This window comes from Schistocerca americana, chromosome 1 (assembly GCF_021461395.2).
Source record: "Schistocerca americana isolate TAMUIC-IGC-003095 chromosome 1, iqSchAmer2.1, whole genome shotgun sequence".
Classification (NCBI taxonomy): Eukaryota; Metazoa; Arthropoda; class Insecta; order Orthoptera; family Acrididae; genus Schistocerca; species Schistocerca americana.
Window position 1 is genome coordinate 928,283,251 of NC_060119.1, and position 18,814 is coordinate 928,302,064.

The window sequence follows — 18,814 nt, forward strand, 5'->3', positions numbered from 1 at the left end:
CCTGTACTGGAGTATTGCTGGGCGGTATGGGATCCTTGCTAGGTAGGATCGACGGGGTATACACACTACTGGCCACTAAAATTGCTACACCAAGAAGAAATGCAAATGATAAACGGGTATTCATTGGGCAAATATATTACACTAGAACTAACATGTGATTACATTTTCTCGCAATTTGGCTGCAAAGAAATCAGTACCCAGAACAACCACCTCTGGCCGTAATAACGGCCTTCATACGCCTGGGCATTGAGTCAAACAGAGCTTCGATGGCGTGTACAGGTACAGCTGCCCATGCAGCTTCAACACGATATCACAGTTCATCAAGAGTATTGACTGGCGTATTGTGACGAGCCAGTTGCTCGGTCACCATTGACCAGACGTTTTCAATTGGTGAGAGATCTAGAGAATGTGCTGGCCAGGGCAGCAGTCGAACATTTTCTGTATCCAGAAAGGCCCGTACAGGACCTGTAACATGCGGTCGTGCATTATCCTGCTAAACTGTAGGGTTTCGCAGGGATCGAATGAAGGGTAGAGCCACGGGTCATAACACATCTGAAATGTAACGTCCATTGTTCAAAGTTTTGTCAATGCGAACAAGAGGTGACCGAGACGTGTAACCAATGGCACCCCATACCATCACGCCGGATGATACGCCAGTATGGCGATGACGAATACCCGCTTCCAATGTGTGTTCACCGCGATGTAGCCAAACACGGATGCGACCATCATGATGCTGTAAACAGAACCTGGATTCATCCGAAAAAATGACGTTTTGCCATTCGTGCACCCAGATTCGTCGTTGAGTACACCATCGCAGGCGCTCCTGTCTGTGATGCAGCGTCAAGGGTAACCGCAGCCATGGTCTCCGAGCTGATAGTCCATGCTGCTGCAAACGCCGTCGAACTGTTCGTGCAGATGGTTGTTGTCTCGCAAACGTCCCCGTCTGTTGCCTCAGGGATCGAGACGTGGCTGCACTATCCGTTACAGCCGTGCGGATAAGATGCCTGTCATCTCGACTGCTAGTGACACGAGGCCGTTGGGATCCAGCACGGCGTTCCCTATTACCCTCCTGAACCCACCCATTCCATATTCTGCTAACCGTCATTGGATCTCGACAAACGCGAGCAGCAATATCGCGATACGATAAACCGCACTCGCGATAGGCTACAATCCGACCTTTATCAAAGTCGAAATCGTGATGGTACGCATTTCTCCTCCTTACACGAGGCATCACAACAACGTTTCACCAGGCAACGCCGGTCAACTTATGCTTGTGTATGAGAAATCGGTTGGAAACTTTCCTCATGTCAGCACGTTGTAGGTGTCGCCACCGGCGCCAACCTTGTGTGAAGGCTCTGAAAAGCTAATCATTTGCAAATCACAGGATCCGCTTCCTGTCGGCTAAATTTTGCGTCTGTAGCACGTCATCGTCGTGGTGCAGCAATTTTAATGGCCAGTAGTGTAGGAGTTCAAAGTGCAGCAGCTCGTTTTGTATCTCCTGAAATAGGGGAGAGAATGCCGCGGATATTATGCGTGAAGTGGGGTGGCAATCATTGAAAGAAAGGTGTTTTTCGTTACCTCGAGACCTTTCTCGAAATTTCACTCAACGACTTTCTCCTCCGAATGCGAGAATATTTTGTTGACGACAATCTATACACAGAGAAATGATAATCTTAACAAAATAATAATATATATCGGAGCTCGCAACGAAAGATTTTAGTGTTCGTTTTTACCGCGCGCTGTCAGAGTGGAGCTGTAGAGAAATACTGTGAAAGCGGTTCGATGAACCCTCTGCTAGTCATGTAAGTGTTAATTATAGGGTATTCATGATGATGCAGCCATTAAGTAGAATTGTAACGTATCTCAGTCGGGTTGCAATTTTGTGCTTGGCAACCTTGACTGGAATAGCTGAGACGGAAGCGACAACATTCTTCTTTTCGTGAGGCTGCAGAGGACATGGAGTGCGAGCTACTAACCGCGAGAACTCGGGGCGGCGGCTGAATGATTACAGAGTGGCAGTTGCGGGGATTGAAATGTTCTCCGTCGCAGATGATTCCAGCACTTCGATAGAAGTTGGAAAGAGAGAACGTGCCTTCCTGACGTCGCCGACAATTTCCATACTGATGCGCCAGGAAGCCGAGAAGATTTTATTTAATATCCCAGTGCTTGCGTTGTACTGATTGCCCACATACATTTAAAACTAGCATTCACTCCTGAGAAATCACTCACGACGCCACCACACCCCTTTTACTTTCACGCGTGCAAGAGATTAGTACAGGGAATTCCATTTGCTAAGCAACGTTTCCAAAACTCATCGTGAAATGATTGTGAGAACAACAGCATTCTAAATCAATGACCCAGATGCTGTGAGACGAAGAGACCTTACGCCGCGGTCTGGTAATCACGGCTGTCAGTTTGCTTACAGTCTAACTGGCAGACAGCGTGAGCAATGCGGATTTTTCCCGCCCACACAGTGACCCACTTTCCAGTTTACACAATGTTTCACTTTCGTTCTCCAGGAACATCGTCTGGCGTTTTGCTTAGTTTCCAATATTATTTTCGCATCCACAACAGCAGACTTTTTTAAATGCTGGAACGAAGTAGAGTAGTAACTAATGACCTGCAAACTCAAGTCCTAAAGCAACTTCAGCGTACTGCTATATGCAGGAAAGGCATGGAACAGAGCGTAAAAATGGCTCTAGGCACTATGAGACTTAACATCTAAGGTCATCAGTCCCCTAGACTTGGAACTACTAAATCCTAACCAACCTAAGGACATCACGCACATCCATGCCCGAGACATGAGTCGAACCTGCGACCGTAGCAGCAGCACGATTCCGGACTAAGGCGTCTAGAACAGCTCAGCCACAGCGGCCGGCTCAGAGCGTGCACAGACGACCGTCTTGTTGTTCAAGAATAGCAGAACAAGCCTTTCGTACAAAAGCAAACATGGTGTACGGGGTGTGGCTATAAAGTAACGGGATTGATGCTATCACAGAGTAAGTACGCAGGCGCCGAAGATGAACGTGCAACAGCTGAAGCGTGAACCCTTTTCAGTTGAATGCGCCTTCTCTGGTGTCTGTAGACACATCGGTCTGGACGTGTCTCGTTTGTGTAAGAGCTGTTATTTTGTTTCACCTGAAAAAATGATAGGTGTAATAATAGGGGGTCGTTAAGTTTCACATTAAAACTTCGAAAAACTACCATTGAAATCTTTCACAAAAAAAAGAAAAAATGTGTGGCGAAGACTGTATCACGTACGCGAGGTTTTGGTTAAACCGTTTCCAGGGTGGTTAAGATGTTTATGACTCTCGCCCGGGACGCCTTTCAACATCAAAAACGGATGAAAATATGGAAAAAGTAGGTAACTGATTCGATCTGACTGTCAGTTAAGTATTATATCGATTGCTAAAACATTAAGAATTAACGAAGAATGTATGGCAAATTTTATACGAGAGGATTGTGTGCCAAACTGATGCCGAAAATTCTCATGATCGAACAAAAAGGAGCTCCTGAAAATGTTTGTACTGACACTATAAATACCACTGAAAATAATCGTAATTTCATGGTAGGAGTGATAACATGTGACAATCTTTTTTCACTTACGATCCAGAAACTAAGAGCCGATCAATGCATTGGAAGGTACCAACTTCACTGAGAACTAAGGAAGCTCGAACGAACAAATCAAGATTTAAAGCGATGATAATTTTTTTCGATATTCATGGAATTGTGTATCTTCGCTGTGTTCCTGAAATTTTGGAAATTTGTCCTAAGGTCTCATGGGACCTAACTGCTGAGGACATCGGTCCCTAAGCCTACACACTACTTAATCTAGCTTTAACTTAAGCTATGGACAACGCACGCATACCCATGCCCGAGGGACCGAGGGAGGGATAACCTCCGACGGGGAAGCCGCATGGACCGTGAGAAGGCGCCTCAGAACGCACGGCTGTGTCCCTGGAGTCAGCATTACTCTCTTTAGACTCCTGCTCAACTCCATGAGAAAATAAGTTAAGAACAACCCAAAGTGTGGAAGAACAAGTCATGGGGGAGGGTGGGGGGGGGGGGGGGAGTTCTGGATGAAGACACGGCACTAGCTCATACCGTCTTGTCTGTTAAGAGGTCTCTAGCGATGTGCAGCGTCCTAATGCTCGACCACCCACCATATTCACCTGACATATCACCGCGTGACTGATCTATTCCCCGAGCGTAAATCTTCATTAAAAGGTCTGAAAGAAAAAGCAGCACATGTCATCAAAGGGCTCACAGAGCAAGATTTCCAGCACTTTTTCTATGATTGGAAAATTTGCATGGAACGTTATAGGGATAGAGGGGAGTATTTGACGATGACAACTAAATACAAATGTTTTTGAAATAAAATATTTTACAGCAATAGTCCCGTTAGTTTATAGCCACAAGTCGTATATCGTATTTATGACAACTCTGGAAATTTATGACTGTATACAAAGATAGGAGGGAACCCCTTTCAACCAGACATTATTTCCTCAAACCAGTGGTTTGATTTCCTGTCACCAGTGTGGGCTGCCCAGGTGGCAGCTTTCATTTCTTGTGGGAACTTTCCCTATAACGAAGTAGCTATTTTATAATACTGGCTCATTTATGGATTAAATTAACTAAAATGTCACAACACTCAAACCTACAGAAAATACGGTGTCTCAAAAAAGTGTCTGAAGAATTTTAACTAGTGAAACATACCATGAATAGAGTGATTCCGTCTATATCCGTAATACGTTTAAAAAGTTAAAGTAATTCGCTGGGTAAATTCTGTGTCCTGTGAAAACGATCTCACACAGTAGTTTATCTCCGAGTTACAGTAAATAACATTCTCTCCATCTTCCGCAGCCTCTGCAAGGAGTGAAGCCTCGTTAAATGATTTTAGGTCTACTGTATTCTGTTTGTTGAGCAACTGGAATAGCTAGTGGTTCCTGCAACACTCTCATGCATAGTTTTGAATGGGGATTTTCGCCTAGTTTACCTTTTCTGGCAAGATTTAATGGGATTGCATATAATCACAGTTTTCTCATTATGAGGAACTTTCCCTGCACCTATGGCTTGTGAAGACTGCTGTACCATGCTATGAAGTGGAAATACAGCAAGAAGAAAGATCGAAGCGCACAGATCAGCAGGTGACAGTCAATTTAGGCGGCCGCGCATTCAGAATAATGAGATGGAATCACCAGCGTTCTGCACGGAAATGTGTTTCCCCTAGTATCAGTCTAGTGCGCGCGAGATCTGCGTCACACGAAGAAACTTTTAAATCAGTTACAGGCAGAAATTTGCCCTGTTCATAGCCTTTTCGTCCGAAAAATGCTTTCGTTTTAATAACGGGTGCCTGCAATACTGTCTGCCCGTCGCATTTCTTTTACAACGGAGGATATTAGTGTTTAATCTCTTCCTGTGTTTTGGTCAAGCTCGAACTAGAGGTCAGTAATTAGCTCCTTATGCTTACTTTTAACTCGCCATCTAGTCCTATAACATTTCCGAACTCTCAGTCTCCGTATACTCTGAGACCCGACTCGCCAGTCTCCGACACCGGCCATTTAACCATAAACTCGTCGTGTAAGTCTTGTCGAGAACGAGTAGGCTCTACCGAGCGTAAAAAAGCGAGCGAGTACATGAGTTTGCAAGTGGAACTGAGAACTCATGGCACTGCCATTACATTAGCAACCTTTGGACGCGATAGTTATTTTATATCAGTACATTGATCGGTTAGCGGTGAATATCGTACTGATTATATACAGGGTGTCCCATAAATGTTGCGACAAACGGCCGATGCGTTGTAGAGGGTGCCTTGAGGAGCAAATCGTGGATAGGAACCAGTGTTTGGAACAGTCATCCAAAATGCTACATAGCGTCGAAGTTTTAGGCATCGGGGCCTGCTACTAGGTCTCCCTCCGGTAGCGAACGTGACTCTGTACTCTGACGGACCGTAGGCAGAACGTCCCGCTATTTTATTTGTTACTCAGAGATCGCGACCGATTGCCAAGATCGCCAGTGGAGAAGATGCAGATAGCTGCGGCTTCGACAGGCCCTGTCTCCCATGAATGCGATGCTCTGTTGCCTTAGTGGATGACTGTTTTGGACACGGGTTCCTATCCTCTGTTTGTCCCTAAAGACACCATCTACAACACCTCTAAGTTTGCTGCAACAGTCCTGGGACACCCTACCTAGATATTTTCGAACATTGCACTAAACTTTAATATTTACTCTCTATTCGGAGAAGTCTAATAATTGCCAATTGCACTGACTGACACACACACACACACACACACACACACACACACACACACACACACACACACACACTCACTCACTCACTACAGAGTCTGTAACGACAGTACAAAAAGGCAGGAATTAGGATGAAATATATTCTCTAAACGGCGATTAATTACTAAAATGAATTTTCATGAGTCTTCGAAAAAGCTACAGAAACGAATGTTAAGTTGCACAACTCGATAGTAGCTAAAATCCAAGGGACAGAACAATAACATTGATCCCTACACCCTTTATCCAACTGACGGAGCACATACGTTCTCTCATAGAGGTGGAATGAACAAGACTACAACCATTTTGTTTGCATTGCACGTATTTTGTATGTTGTTCGTCTGGAAAGCGGACTACAGCAACGAACCTTTTCTAGACATCAAGCTTCCTGCAATGGAGCGTATTTGCAGTTTTAAGCACTGCATCATTTAATTTTTGCCTTACACCCTCCTAGTATCACAAAACACAGCTTCGTTAGAGGCAATGTCATCCCGACAATCGGTCACTTTACCCCGCCAGTGTTGACTTGCAGTAACAACGTGCAGTCAGGTTCCGCACAAAGTCACGACTTGCCTTACGACACTGCACGCTTCGGTAAGGGAGAACGAGTCTACGAGTATGAAGCGATCGCAGCGTCACTCTCCTCAGACTCGTCATACGCCTGAACTACAGAAGGAAGAAAGAAAGCAATACAGCACTGATATAACACCGGCCTTGATTTCTAAGGTATGCAACCCGCAACATTACACTCTTACTCGCCCTGTTTCTCATCTACTGTCGACACACGAGCGATCGATGACGTATGCAGCGCGCTGTGACAGGCAGCTGATTGCAGGTTACGGTAATGTCAGGCTACAGCTGCCGCGCCAGCCATCCGAGTTGAGTAATGAATGAATGAGCGAATGTGTGTGTGTGTGTGTGTGTGTGTGTGTGTGTGTGTGTGTGTGTGTGTGTGTGCGCGCGCGAGCGCGCCTTGCCACGCTGTCAAGGCCGCTGGTAGTGACCTCCGCTGCCCGGTCTGCGTGACGTAGCTGCACTCTCGCGGCGGCCAGCCAACAGTCATGCCACGGCGCGGCGAGCACCATTCCGTTTCATCTCTCCGTACTCCAGGTTGCGTGTGGCGCGCCCGAATGTTTTCTCGTGCAGGTCGCTTTCACCTCCATCCCAGCTTGAGGGCACCATGTGCTCAGGCGTCCGAGCAGCTATTTTACTGTTTTCGTGGGGATATGTGCGGAATATTTCGTGCAACGACTAAATCACGCGATATGCGAGCTGCAGAATGTTTTTGCGAGGTGAATATCACAAAATGACTGCCTCCTACGTTGGGAGGACCTGCTAGAATGCAAATCAGTGGCGCGCCAGTTGCGCAGCGTAGGGCAGGAGGTATCCCAAACTTATAAGGTTAATGAGAAAAAACACTGTAGAACAAAATTATATTTGTCTTCTACATCTTCATTTACACTCCGCAAGCCACCCAACTGTGTGTGGCGGAGGGCACTTTACGTACCACTGTCATTACCTCCCTTTCCTGTTTCAGTCGCGTATTGTTCGCGGGAAGAACGACTGCCGGAAAGCCTCCGTGCGCACTCTAATCTCTCTAATTTTACATTCGTGATCTCCTTGGGAGGTATAAGTAGGGGGAATCAATATATTCGATACCTCATCCAGAAACGCACCCTCTCGAAACCTGGACAGCAAGCTACACCGCGATGCAGAGAGCCTCTCTTGCAGCGTCTGCCACTTGAGTTTACTGAACATCTCCGAAACGCTATCACGCGTACCAAATAACCCTGTGATGAAACGCGCAGCTCTTCTTTGGATCTTCTCTATCTCCTCTGTCAACACGACCTGGTACGGATCCCACACTGATGAGCAATACTCAAGTATAGGTCGAACGAGTTTTGCAAGCCACCTCCATTGTTGATGGGCTACATTTTCTAAGGACTCTCCCAATGAATATCAACCTGGTACTCGCCTTACCAACAATTAATTTTATATGATCACTCCACTTCAAATCGTTCCGTACGCCTACTCCTAGATATTTCACAGAAGTACCTGCTACCAGTGTTTGTTCTGCTATCATACAATAAAGGATCCTTCTTTCTAGGTATTCGCAATACATTACATTTGTCTATGTTAAGGGTCGGTTGCCACTCCCTGCACGAAGTGCCTATCCGCTGCAGATCTTCCTGCATTTCGCTACAATTTTCTAATGCTGCAACTTCTCTGTATGCTACAGCATCACCCGCGAAAAGCCGCATGGAACTTCGGACACTATCTACTAGGTCATTTATATATATTGTGAAAAGCAATGGTCCCATAACACTCCCTGTGGCACGCCAGAGGTTACTTTGACGTCTGTAGACGTCTCTCCATTGAGAACAACATGCTGTGTTCTGTTTTCTAAAAAACTCTTCACTAGGGCAGAACTAGGAGCTAATTTCATGAGGTTTTGAAGAACAGGTCTTGTAAGTGATATCTGTCATTGGTAAAGGACTGCTGCAGTCTGTTTCTCGAGTTCGGCGTAACTTTGCTAATCATCGGTTTCTGATGGTGGCCTACTTCAACGAGTATTGCATGCTCCAAGGTCCACAGGGACCTGGGTCAATGTTTATACAAATCGCTCTTTAGGCAGACCAATAGAAAGTAATCGCACGGAGTTAAACCCGGCGAGCGCGCGGGCTATAGAATGTCGCCGCACCGGGAGATTAAACACCCAGGAAAGATTTCCCTTCAAACAGTAATGGAATTTCTAGCAGTGTGGGCCGTGGCTCCATCCTGCTGAAACACTCTAGTCCCAGATACATTTGTTGAAGTTGTGGTTCAAAAAAGCTGTTTCATCATGTTTACATATTACTCAGAATTAATGGTTCTAACTCTCAATGATGCCTACACAACTGATTGCATACCAGCATGACAATTTTTCATCGTGCAGAGGCCTCTCGTGAATTATCCGAGGGTTATAACCATTCGAATAACGCATATTCTGCTTGTTAACACATCTGGATATCTAAATGCGAGTTTTCACTCAACAAAACACGTCCTTCTTGAGGCAAATTTTGAATCTACGTTCCATATGGCTGCAATCGATTTTGCCAATTCCGTTGTGGCAGTTCTTGAACTGTGACCAGCTTGTATGGATAGGAGTCCAAGGTCCGTGGAGAATCTGACACACACTGAGGTTAGAATGCACTAGGGCGGACGCATGCTTTGGGACGAGAATGCTCGGACTGCCAAATCGCCTTTCTTACCCGCTCGATATTTTCTGTGCTCTTGCTCACTTTTGCCCAACACTGCCCCACGCATGGAATTTCTCCACCCATGACAAAATCTATTTCCGGTCAGCAATAACGTTACTAGGAGGTATACTATACGATGGTGTATCTCACACTGCACTGCGACGATAGACCCGTTTTAGGAAAATTACCTTTCGACGGCGAAAGCGCGTTGCTCGTTGGACCAAGCAATATTTACGACCGACAATGGCACTAACCGACACCTTCACTGCTACTGAGTAATTGGAGTCCACCCAACTCTTTCAGCGCCTCCACTCTTTTTCCTGTATTATAGTTCCTTTCACGAATTTGCTTGCTGAAGTACTCTATGCGTGCACATTTATCCAGTTTCTTCCCAATGCTAAATTATGTTGGTCTGAACGTCAATACTGATCACGTGTCGATCGGCCGCATTTCGATAACCAGTTGTGCAACTGTGGGACATCAAATGCCGGGCAATCTGACCGATGCCACTGACATCCGGCAGTTCACCAGGAATTTAATGGGACTGTCTATATTCCGCGAAATTTTTAATTTCACCCCTGTGGAACAGCTTGCTTCAAAGAGCATAAGAACTGTATGAACCCTTTTGTCGAGAGCACAAGCACATAAACTCTGAAGTCTAGTGGTGTTAGAATGCACACAATTTACATTGTCTGTATGGTCTGATTACACGCTCAGTCCATAGTTTGGGTTTATTTCCAATCCTTGAGGCATCTTACATGTTAGATTACGAGTGAACTGCCGAAGTTCACCACAATATTCAGACATAGGCGAGAAATAACTTACCAAAGGTACTGCAACTAGTTTTTAGAAGCAACAAAATTGTGGCGTTACGTAGTCTGTATTGTAAATAGAAGAGCGGACCATATCTGTCTGTCTGTCATGACGCGATGTCTTGCCGCTTGATATGACGATTCTGATAGCGAGTTATGCAACGACGCTTCAGTGACGACCTTGGGCGTTAACCAACGATTCTGTTTCTGAGATTCACGTATGAACTTTTGAGTCCAAGCACGAAAGCTGGAAGAATTTGATCATCTCTGTTATCGCCGTCGTCTTCCCTTCCGAGGAATTGTGCAGCGCGGTGGCGGTCCAGTTGGGAACAACACAGGGGCAGCGGCGCCGACTGCACACTGCAGTGCCGGCAGAAGGGTGCCGGTCGGTCTGTTTCGTGGTGCCTCCAGATAGTGCTGCGTCAGTGCCTGTGCGCTGTACTCTGGGATTTCTGCTTTAACCGCCAGGTGAAACACTGCTCTGCATTACTGAAGTTCAGTTCAGTTGTCTGGTTGCGTCATCCTACAGTGCACATGGAATGTTATATACCTTAATTCACTTATTGCGGTATATAGGCAGTGTAATGTCTGTTTCCTGTTGATATTACTCAACACATTACTTCCATTTGTCTTTCTTTTTAAATATTTCTTTGCTTGAAATTTTACTTGAGCACACACCTTATTCTTACGGTTTTGTTCTTGTACACCGTGTGGAATCCTGTGCCTTCGCCTGTGTGTGTATGTGGCAATTATTGAACACCACACACCACACCTTCTCCCCCCTCTGTGTCCACCTATTCCTCCCACTGTTCACCTCATCATCCCATCTCTCTCTCTCTCTCTCTCTCTCTCTCTCTCTCTCTCTCTCTCTCTCCCCCATCTCTTTTTCCCCCTCTTTGGCCATTACCTCCACCCCTTCCCTCTAATCGTATCTTCTTCCCCTCTCCACCTGACCATACCCTCCTCCTGTGCTACCTTTCCATCTCCACCTCCCCTCTTCCTTATCCACCTGCCCAGTACCCCTCTACATCTCTAGATTTCCCACCAGTCTCCATTTCCCCCTCCTCCCCTGTCCATCCCCACCTATCTGTCTCAACCTATTCCCAGCTATGCTCAATGCTCATCAGCATGTGTGGCCCCTGCAGTACAGTTCAATAAAGCAGGCCAATACTACCACATCAATTCACCTGTCATGCAGGTCAGCCTACATGTTGGGACCCAGATAACCGTTTTCTGCCCCAGACATTCGGCTGCCCTGCAAAGCAATTTGACTGGGCAGGCCAATGCTGTTACCAGACAATATGCTTGTATGCAGGGCAGCCTATGTGTCAGGAACTGTCAAAAAAATGTTTTGCACGTAACTCAGCTCCTATTGGAGTTAGATTATAAACCCTACAGTGCTGATGCTACACCTGTTTCTGTTCCAATTTTGGTTGAAATGCATCCAAGGATTTGGGAGTAGATGCTAAACATGCAACCCCCCCCACCCCCCACACACACACACACACACCCCTTTATATGTGTAACTGATTGTTTCTTAATACTAGGCATCTTTCATCTATCTTAATACTAGGTATTTGTTAATTATTGTCTGGTGTACTGATATTGTTACCTACATATCTACATACACTCCTGGAAATTGAAATAAGAACACCGTGAATTCATTGTCCCAGGAAGGGGAAACTTTATTGACACATTCCCGGGGTCAGATACATCACATGATCACACTGACAGAACCACAGGCACATAGACACAGGCAACAGAGCATGCACAATGTCGGCACTAGTACAGTGTATATCCACCTTTCGCAGCAATGCAGGCTGCTATTCTCCCATGGAGACGATCGTAGAGATGCTGGATGTAGTCCTGTGAAACGGCTTACCATGCCATTTCCACCTGGCGCCTCAGTTGGACCAGCGTTCGTGCTGGACGTGCAGACCGCGTGAGACGACGCTTCATCCAGTCCCAAACATGCTCAATGGGGGACAGATCCGGAGATCTTGCTGGCCAGGGTAGTTGACTTACACCTTCTAGAGCACGTTGGGTGGCACGGGATACATGCGGACGTGTATTGTCCTGTTGGAACAGCAAGTTCCCTTGCCGGTCTAGGAATGGTAGAACGATGGGTTCGATGACGGTTTGGATGTACCGTGCACTGTTCAGTGTCCCCTCGACGATCACCAGTGGTGTACGGCCAGTGTAGGAGATCGCTCCCCACACCATGATGCCGGGTGTTGGCCCTGTGTGCCTCGGTCGTATGCAGTCCTGATTGTGGCGCTCACCTGCACGGCGCCAAACACGCATACGACCATCATTGGCACCAAGGCAGAAGCGACTCTCATCGCTGAAGACGACACGTCTCCATTCGTCCCTCCATTCACGCCTGTCGCGACACCACTGGAGGCGGGCTGCACGATGTTGGGGCGTGAGCGGAAGACGGCCTAACGGTGTGCGGGACCGTAGTCCAGCTTCATGGAGACGGTTGCGAATGGTCCTCGCCGATACCCCAGGAGCAACAGTGTCCCTAATTTGCTGGGAAGTGGCGGTGCGGTCCCCTACGGCACTGCGTAGGATCCTACGGTCTTGGCGTGCATCCGTGCGTCGCTGCGGTCCGGTCCCAGGTCGACGGGCACGTGCACCTTCCGCCGACCACTGGCGACAACATCGATGTACTGTTGAGACCTCACGCCCCACGTGTTGAGCAACTCGGCGGTACGTCCACCCGGCCGCCCGCATGTCCACTATACGCCCTCGCTCAAAGTCCGTCAACCGCACATACGGTTCACGTCCACGCTGTCGCGGCATGCTGCCAGTGTTAAAGACTGCGATGGAGCTCCGTATGCCACGGCAAACTGGCTGACACTGACGGCGGCGGTGCACAAATGCTGCGCAGCTAGCGCCATTAGACGGCCAACACCGCGGTTCCTGGTGTGTCCGCTGTGCCGTGCGTGTGATCATTGCTTGTACAGCCCTCTCGCAGTGTCCGGAGCAAGTATGGTGGGTCTGACACACCGGTGTCAATGTGTTCTTTTTTCCATTTCCAGGAGTGTATATTTGACATCTATCCAGATAGCTGCATGCATCAATACTCCCATTTGTAGGATGTGTGGAAGCTCGTTGACCCCAGATCGAATCCGCCTAGTGAATTAACAGGGGCCAGTGTGCTGCCCAGCCTGGATGTGGTGTCTAGGCAGTCTCCCCATATCTGACTGGACGGATACCAGGCTTGTTCCCATGTCCTGCCTCAGTTACACAGTCCACAAACATTTACGAAACGTTTACGCAATTTCACAAGAGATCACAGGATACACAAGTTCTGTCCAGGAGGTTTGGGTGGACAGGAGGCTACAGGAAAGGCATCAAGTCACCTTATACCACTAACACTGCCAAATCCATTAAGTGACATGACGACCCCATGAAGATGCAGGATCAAGACCAGGAAAAAGGAATGTGTACACATTTTCAGACCCACGACTTCCAGCCTCTTCCACTACACAGCCTATGCTGCTGCTGTTCATTCCACATTGTCATAGCTCTCCATAGTGTTCTATCATTGCAAGCCTCTTCAACTCTGCGTAACTATTGCAACCTGCATCCATTTAAACTCTCTGTATTCAACCCTTTATCTCGCTCTTATTGTACGAACTTTGAAAAAACTGCTTGATTGATCAAAATCTTCACACTTCTCCTTTCGGAAACCATATAGTACTGACATCTCTCCTGCAGTGATTTGAACGAATCTTGGAAAAGCCTGGAACGAGCAGCAGCATCCACCATCCATTGTTTTCGTGCACTTGAGTTTGTGGCATTAATTTTTTTCTAGCGCTAATTTTCGTTACTAACGTCTTTATCAAATTGTGCTACCATTTTTGATTGTTCTGCAATATTCCACAGTACAGCAAAAACTTGTGCAAATCACAGTGTGCACATCTCAGCTTCGTCAGTCGTTCTGGGAGTGTTGCTTAAAATATTTTAGATGGCTCATGGTCACACGACTTTTGACTGCCCATGGCACAATCCTTACCGATTAAATATGTAAAATCGACGAAGCCTCCAAACTTCTGAGAACTTTCTCAATTTCTTTCCTAAATCCTTCTGTATCGTCTATTATTTTAGATGCGTTTGGTGTCTTACACGTCTGTGTTAAATGTGGAATATACAGTGCATGGGTTGGTTGCAAGTTTAGCATTACTCTGTGTGCAACACGTATTGGAATGAAGTTCTGCCTACATGTTAGCCAAGCAAGTAGCAACTTTTAGGCGATTCTACTCATCGCTGTTACATAGATAAGTCCCGCATTATCTGCCACAGGCATGTTTTACAAGAACGAAATATCTGCACGATAAATTATAACGTAAGTTACATCGGTCACCAACTTGTGATAACGGTCTACAGACAGTTTTAAAACCTTTTATCACTCTTATTCAAATAAAATGAATTCTGATTAATGACCTGCGGAAATTGATACATTTCACTGGAGGGAAACTCACCATATAACTTGCAAGTTTCGTGTTACCGGGAAAGAGGAAGTAAATTTGATGTTCGTCCACTAGTTGATCTGAAAGAATTTAAGCTACTGTATTTCGAAATAAATGACCAAAATTGTCCTATGTACATGTCTCATTTCTCCGGCGAGAAAGTGAAACGGGAGGCGTTGAATCACACTGTCACTGTCGTTTGGTTGTTAGTCAACCCTAACATTTCTTTGACGCCGCCTGCACCATCGATGTGCCCTAGATACTCTTGACTAGGACCGCTGCTGCGATTTTTTCCTTCCACTGTGAGTGACGGCGGTCACGAAATACTAATGAAGGCACTGAGGCTGCTACAGTTTGTGAGGTTCGTCTTCTTTAACTTCTGAATCGACGTCTTGCCGAAATTCTGTGCACTGCAATCTTGGTTGAGTCCACAATTCGCCCGGAGGCACCGTGGGCTCTTCTGAGCTCACGCAACGACCGAATATGCAGATGTGACACACATCTCTTCCACACAATGGCTTCCCAATCGCCCGGATTACAGGAGTACGCCACCATTTCGGTTTGTCTCTCATGGTCTGCGCGTCGGTGGCATGTTTAACTCTCTTTCCTCCACATCGGCTTATCTTTATTTATGCAAGTAGCTTCTCGGTTTGGCTACACGATGCTTAATGGATGTCCTTCCCCAGATTGGCACCTCTGATCGAATCTGTTACTTGTATCCAAGACAAGTGTCTTCAGACCACATTATTCTCTGAAGTAGACGTATGAAAATATTCCTTACTGTGTGCCACACAATCTGGGTGTTTAAAAAACCAGGAGAAAACACTGTCGGCTTCGTTAGAATTCATGGTAGATGAACAGCCATGAACCTCTTAGATTAATTATTAAAACTGTCTATATCCAGAATGTGAGTTTTCTATATCAGAAGATAACGAACTATGCATTATGGAAAGGGAGTACACATGCATGAGAGATGCAGTATGAGATACCATACACTGACACTTGCAAAGAGCTTCGAGTTTCTTTGTTTTAGTTGCTGAGAAGGGTTGCCAAGACTTTCTTCGCCGACAAGTGCTAGTTTATATTATATGAAGATGGTACCTGTTCTTTCTTGCAGCTGTCAAAGAATGACATTACAATGAAATCAGACCTTTAGCTGCTTAGAGGCGTTGATAAATATCAACGGGGCACTTGAAAATGTGTACCCCAACCGGGACTCTAACTCGGGATCTCCTGCTTACTTGGCAGACGCTCTATCCGTCTGAACCACGGAGGACACAGAGGGTAGTGCGACTGCAGTGACTTCTCCCCGTAAGACCCACATTCACAACTTACTGTACAGAAACTATATTTTTAGTGCCCCTGCCCCACTATACTCATTACTCGCGGCAGTCAATCTACCGAGTCCCGTAAGATGCACATCTCTGAAAGAACAGATACCATCTTCATACAGATAAGGCCTACTGGCCAACGATCTTCAGTGCGGATGCACTCACACTGCTCAAACTCTTACGTGGCTTGGTAGATTGACTGCCGCGAGTAATGAGTACAGTGGGCAGGGGCACTACAAATAGTGTGTAGACAGCAAGTTGGGAAAGTGGGTATTACGGGGAGCGGGCCAGAAGTACGTCCCTGCAGTCGCACTATCCTATGTGTCCTCGGTGGCTCAGACGGATAGAGCATCTGCCATGTAAGCAGGAGATCCCGGGTTCGAGTCCCGGTCGGGGCACACATTTTCAACTGTCCGCGTTGATATTTATCAAGGCCTGTAAGCAGCTAAAGGTCTGATTTCATTGTAATTTCAGTTACAGTTTAGCTTCGTGCTAGAAGTCAAGTTGCATATAAAGCGCCAGAAGAACTCTTACTCAGGTCTGCCTACTGCATACGCCAGGCGTAATGAAGCACTTTCCACTTCGTACGTGACGACTGTGGAGAAAATTTAGTGGATGTTCATCCCTCATCAATATTGAAGTAGTGTGGCAGTAAGTTGCCAACAGACGTCGAATTAGAATTTTGGAAATCAGCAGCCATTTATTTAAGTAATCTCTAACACGAATCTGATGAATATGGAGCCGACCAAACAGAATGTGAGGTGCAGGATGCTCAGAGCGACACTTACGAATTTTGGTCAACACATTCTCACTAATGGGGAAACACTAGAGTGCTTTGTGGAATGTGGCAGACAAAATCTACTACAATTAGTTATAGCGTATACTAATGGCATAAAATGAAAACAGGTTACTGTGTAGCATTCATTAATAGTAGAAATAATTACGGTGATTTGAAGCACTGTTAGGTGTAATAGTGATTTTTTTTAATTAGTTGCCATTGTATACAGAAAAATGAGTTTTTTATAAATATAATTTGACTTAGGATGAATGTAAAATGTAAAGTACGGTTAACAGGCTACAATGTAATAAGATAAAGAACGTGAGGTGGAAGCAGATGCATCACACTTATTTCATTATCAGTCGTTTGTGAAACAGGAAACCAAAGATGGTAGCAACGCAATTATGATCAACAGCGGTGAATTCTTTGACAGCTCAACAACAGGTATTTCTATTAAATGTATTCAGACAATTTTTTTCTAATGGGATGAGAATTTTACTTTGTGCCTAAATCTAGCAATTAAATGAGCAAGTTCGCCTGTCGGTCATAATTGTATGGAATGTATATCATGTTGAAATTTTAACATCGTTTCTGGACTCCGTCTGTTTGCTAATTTCGATGGTTATGGTGCACGCCAGAGAAAGGTTTTATGCAGGCTTGAGGTAATCAGCTGGGTCTTTCCCAACTCCCCTTGAATGAGTGGGGGTCTGAACACATGAGACCAGCTCCAGGTCGATATATCTCCCCATGACGGCCGATACTTTGCAAGGTTGCAGAGAAACAGAGTGCTTGCAGGAGATAGTACCTTATAGAACTGTTGGAAGCAGCAGCAGCATGAGCAGGAAATGACCAATAACAATATCTACATGCTCCTCCTGATTCGCTGGAAGGCCTGTATGCTGAAGTAACATTGTGGAGCGGTCAGAAGTTCGGGAAATGGAGGAATTGGCCGGAAGCCCTCGTAGGTTGAAGCAGCTTCTGAGGCGAAGTTTTTGTTTGTGTTTTAAAATGATGATCATACTGGAGTTCTAAAGTTAATGATCCTTTGCGACCCACGAGATTAATTTTCTGGCAAGGAAAAACCACGAAGTAATAGAAAGTGCGTTACCATGCATGGGCCTCAAATTCTGCTTAGGTATTTCGCTGTTAGTCAGCACGAATTTCTTAGGTCAAAAGAAGCCTCAACAAAACGCGTGAAGTCATTACGTAGCTGGGGGTGGTGGCAAATCAGTGGTAGCCAAGACTTCGGCTCGTGAGCCATGGCCTGGCACGACTGCCATAGCGCTCAGCCTCGCTGCACACTTCCCCCACCACGGCACTCTGACCATGATCGCAAGCACGCCACGTTTAAATGGCAGTGCAGTCTTACAGTGTACGCCTGCTTCACATTCCTCATTTCGTAACTGCATAGATCACAAACAAAGCAAACTTTCAGTATCATCTTATTTTTTGCATGATGAAGACAATTATTATCTGGTACAAACTGTCGACATATGGACGGAGGCTGACAGTTTCACAGGTTTTCGCACTCAGGTTACCATGTAATTATGACATAGTTTCGTAATCGAAAGAAGATTTTTCGTACAAATATGCCGATCGAAACATTGTAGCACTTTTGCAACCTCGTTATGGAGACGTGGGAACACTACCTGAGCAAAGTAATGGAGATGTCTACATCTACATTTATACTCCGCAAGCCACCCAACGGTGTGTGGTGGAGGGCACTTTACGTGCCACTGTCATTACCTCCTTTTCCTGTTCCAGTCGCGTATTGTTCGCGGGAAGAACGACTGCCGGAAAGCCTCCGTGCGCGCTCGAATCTCTCTAATTTTACATTCGTGATCTCCTCGGGAGGTATAAGTAGGGGGAAGCAATATATTCGATACCTCAT

The 18,814-nt window shown here is 46.0% G+C and overlaps 1 protein-coding gene and 1 non-coding gene across 2 annotated transcripts in view; one reads left to right on the forward strand and one right to left on the reverse strand.

Annotated features, from left to right (window-relative positions):
* Positions 1 to 18,814, reverse strand: part of LOC124547780 (G-protein coupled receptor Mth2-like) — a 139,582-nt gene that overhangs the window by 91,757 nt on the left and 29,011 nt on the right. The window lies entirely within an intron of this gene.
* On the forward strand, positions 16,470 to 16,543 carry Trnat-ugu. Its single transcript has one exon. It is a non-coding gene; the product is annotated as a tRNA-Thr (tRNA).